The 4,291-nt window shown below is 33.7% G+C and overlaps 1 non-coding gene across 1 annotated transcript; it reads right to left on the bottom strand.

The window, feature by feature from the left end:
- Nucleotides 1-2,755: 2,755 nt before the first annotated feature.
- On the bottom strand, nucleotides 2,756-2,861 carry LOC133787427 (small nucleolar RNA R71). Its single transcript, XR_009872450.1, has one exon. It is a non-coding gene; the product is annotated as a small nucleolar RNA R71 (small nucleolar RNA).
- Between the last annotated feature and the right edge of the window lie 1,430 nt (nucleotides 2,862-4,291).

Raw genomic sequence — 4,291 nt, 5'->3', positions numbered from 1 at the left:
TGTGTTTTTCATTTTTCTTTTGCTCGAGGACTAGCAAAATATTAAGTTTGGGGATGTGATAACTCTACAAAATAGAGTTATTTTACCATTCTTTATGTGCTAATTGTTGCTTAATTCTTGAGTTTTTAATTAATTTATTAAGTTTTTAAGTAATTTTGAATTTTTTGGGTTTATTTGGATTTTATAGATTTTTGTGTGTTTTTATAGTTATTTTGTTGTAAAATGTTGTAGTTAATTATTTGAATTATTATTGTTTAGTTTGAGGTAAAAAAATGTTGTATTATTGAATTTAAATGTTAAATATAAATTAAGTTATAATTAATATTTTCAAAGAATTAACTTGATTTATTTTATAGTGGAAATATTTTATTATGATTTAGTTTATGTTTATTTTGTTAGGGAATTTGGTGTATTTTTGCTCTTGAAAAGTAAGAATAATGAAGAAAAAAAATGACATTTTCAAAGAAAAGAAAGTAAAAATTGGCATTGATAAGGAGGCCCACGAAGCAGCCTTCCCCTGCCAGGCCCAGCTCATCCTGCTCCCTGCCAACCGAAAGCTCTCCCCAGCAGCAAGACTAAGGCCTAATGCCCTTTCCAACCAGCAGCTTCCGAAGCCACACGTCTGAACACATGCACCCAGCCATGCAGCTTCATCAACACCTGGCCCAGCTCTTTCCCCTCAGCAAAGCTCCACGGGCCAGCCTACCAACCAAAGCCCAACTGTCTTCCAGCCACGCCAGGCCCACGGAGCCATCCTCCTCCACACGTCCCTGCTGCCTCCCGAAGTCACCATCCCATCTCCCTTCCCCTCTTCAGCCAGCAAGACCGCCCACAACTCTCCTCTCCCAGCCACCCATAGCCACCTTTGTATTTTTTTCTTGAGCCCATAAATAGCTCAAGTGTACCCTTTCTCCCCTATGTCCAAAATGCCAATTTTTTACCCATTTTTCTACACATTTTCACCACAACATCATCACTATACCCTATAATTTACCTCTACACACAATATTTATTTTATTTAATTAATCTAATCAATTTAATGAATTTAAATTGATTATTTTAATAATCTCATTTTGGCTATAAATATGGTATTTCAAGACCATTTGGGGGGTGCTTAATTTTTGGGGTTACCATCTTCTTTTACCATTTTCTCTCTTCCATTTTGGGTTTTTCAAGAGAATTTTCAAGTATGTATGTCACTTATTTTGTAATTTCTACTCTAGTTATGTGCTTCTAATATTTTTCATAAGATTATTAAGATCATGATGAAGTAACTTGAAACTAGGTAATATTTATGTATGTTGATTTCCCTTGTAATGCAACAAAGTTTATGGATTTTTCTTCTTCATATATGTCTTTCATCTTTAATATCTCATATTTTGGATTGTTAGATAATATGCACTTTGTTCTTCATTTTGCAAAAACATAATATTCTTTGTGTAAGATGTGTCATTAAATTGTACACATCCATGCTTAGAACAAAAATATTATGTTTTGCCTTATAAATAATGTTATTTGATTTTTTGTTGCTTCATTAGGTTGATTCACATTAAATACTTTGAAATTATAATTTTTTAAAAAGTGAAGAAAAATCCTATTTTTTTAGAAGTAATTTGTGCTTAAATTTATAAATCTATTTGGAAAATGATAGTTTGAATTATTTTAACTATCACTAAAACTTGGGAATCAATATACTAATAAATATTATTAAACTTACATTTTGTAGATTCTAGTATCTTAATAATCTTTTCTTTTAACACTTATTTTCAAATCATTATTGATTTATTTTTATTCTCTTAAATAGCTTTATTTTTCAATCTTTTATTTTATGTTCATAATATTAAAACTCATCAATCTTTGGAACTAGGTTAGAATTTATTACTTTTGATTTAAAATAGTTTCTTTTTTATTTTAGACAACTCATTTGGGTTTGATCTCGTGCTTACACGAACACTATATTCCATATATGATTCGTGCGCTTGCGAGTATAAATTTATAAAACATACCCATTTTTGGTCCATCATTTTGTCAAAATAAGCAATTTCACTCTGCTTAAAGGCTGTTTGGTCAAAAAGGTTTAACTTGTGATCCACCATACTTACTCAATAACCTCGGGGAGTTCTAATAAGGTGTTGACGATCACCCAAAACCTCCAAATCTACGTGGGGACAAGTTTAACAAAAATAAATACAAAAATTAAATTCATAAAAACATAAAAAAAATAATAAAATAAATTTAATTCTGATTTCCGAGAGTGGATGAATCATCACGAAACTTCTAGTGAAACTTCTTCCAATTCATCCACCTCTCCCTCCAGAACTCCTTCCATCATTCCTGCTTCTCCACAAACTTTAGTTGATAATATTTCATTTGTAATGGCTCACAATGATGAAATTCAACCAATAACTCTCAATGACTACATCCATCCTACTCGCACTTTCACGCCTTCATGCATTATATTCCCTCCTAATATGCCTGCATTAGACTTTAAACCTGGCATGATTCAACTCTTCCCCACATTTCATGGAATGGAAAATGAAATACCATACGTGCATATTAGAGAATTCGAGGAGGTAGTAGCCACGTTCTATAACAGAGCCGAAATTGTCGATTCTGTGCGACTGAAGTTCTTCCCTTTCTCCTTGAAGGACAAAGCAAAAGCTGGTTATACTCTTTGAGACCTAGGTCTATTGGAATATGGGAGGAAATGACCAAATCCTTCTTTCTAAAACACTTTCCTAGCCATAAGACCAACAGTCTAAAATGACAGATTTCCACATTTTCCCAAAAGGACAATGAAACGTTTTATCAAGTCTGGGAAAGATTCAAGGATCTGTTGAATCAGTGCCCACACCATGACTATGAGAACTGACGTTAGGTCAGTTACTTCTATGAAGGCCTCACGAGTCATGAGCACTAGTTTTTAGAAATTCTATGCAATGATGAATTCCTCGAAAAAGAGCCAGACGATGCTCTTGAATATCTCGAAGAAACTGCAAAAAAATCTCACACCTTGACTGGTCTAAGTGCTACTGATAGCACCAACCGACATAAACCATCTGGGATCTATCAACTTTGAGAAGAGGATAGTGTTAAGGCCCAACTCGAAGCTTTGAAAAAACAGTTTGAGGTATTATTGACGACAAATGGCCAAAAACCGCACATGATTGCTCAAGCGGAACCACAAGAACCTTGCTTTGTTTGTGGAGGGACGGAGCATTTAGCTAAGGATTGCTTAGATTTTAATGAAATGATGGGGGTTTATGAGAAGCAATGCAATGCCTTAGGGCCATATAACAATCAATTCTCCCATACGTACAACCCTGGTTGGAGAAACCACCCAAATTTTAGTTGGAAACATTCCAACTAAGCTCAATCGTTTGGAGGCCAATGGAGAAATGAGCAACAAGTTCAACCATCAAAGGCGTATTCTGCACCTCAATACAATGCTTATCCACAACGAAATTATCTTCAGAATACCCTTCATGCATTCATACAAGAACAATCCAAACTAAATCGCCAAATGATGGAAGAAATTGTTAGGAAAATATATATTTGCCTCAATGGAAATGGTAAGAAAATACAACTCTAGAAAAAATATTACAAATAAATATTGATTGATTAAATAAAGTTACAACTCTCTGCAAAATTACAAGTAAATATAGAAAAAGAAGTAGAAGATGATAGAATATAGAAAATACAACTCTTTGACAAAAAGATACAAATAAACTTGAGATAGTAAAATGAAAGATGTAGATGAGATTACAACTCTAAAACAAAATATACAAATAAAAGAGAAAAGAAGAATAATAGGAGAAATGAAAATTAAAAGAACAAAAGAATAAGAACAAGAACAATTAACAAAGAACTCTCACTCACACAACCAAAGTGAAGAGTGTTGGGGATCACCAACTTGAACGAGGTTTGAAACCTTTGTCCAAAAGCTTATTTCCAACTAACTCAAGCACTAAGGGATCTCTCACAGATTTTGGAAATGCATTTTGGAATAATCAAGCCTCTAGGTGTTTTCTAGCCAAGTGCTCTAGTGGATAGAAAAGTTGTGTCTTTCAAGTGAACAATAGGCTCATATTTATAGAGTTTTGAGACACCATTTGAATTTCAAATTCCACCAACCCCCGTGGCTGTTACCAATGATTAATTGGATGTTTATGGAATTAAAATAGAGATTTGGGAGTTATTTGGCAGTTGGAAACATTCCAAATTGGATAAAACCGAAGTTTGTAAAATGTTGTCAGCCGCTCAGGCCGCGACCCACGATGTTTTCTACCTA

The sequence above is a fragment of the Humulus lupulus genome, chromosome 6 (assembly GCF_963169125.1).
Source record: "Humulus lupulus chromosome 6, drHumLupu1.1, whole genome shotgun sequence".
NCBI classification, from domain to species: domain Eukaryota; kingdom Viridiplantae; phylum Streptophyta; class Magnoliopsida; order Rosales; family Cannabaceae; genus Humulus; species Humulus lupulus.
The sequence above is the reverse complement of the archived record's forward strand: the minus strand, read 5'-3'. Positions and strand labels throughout refer to the sequence as shown.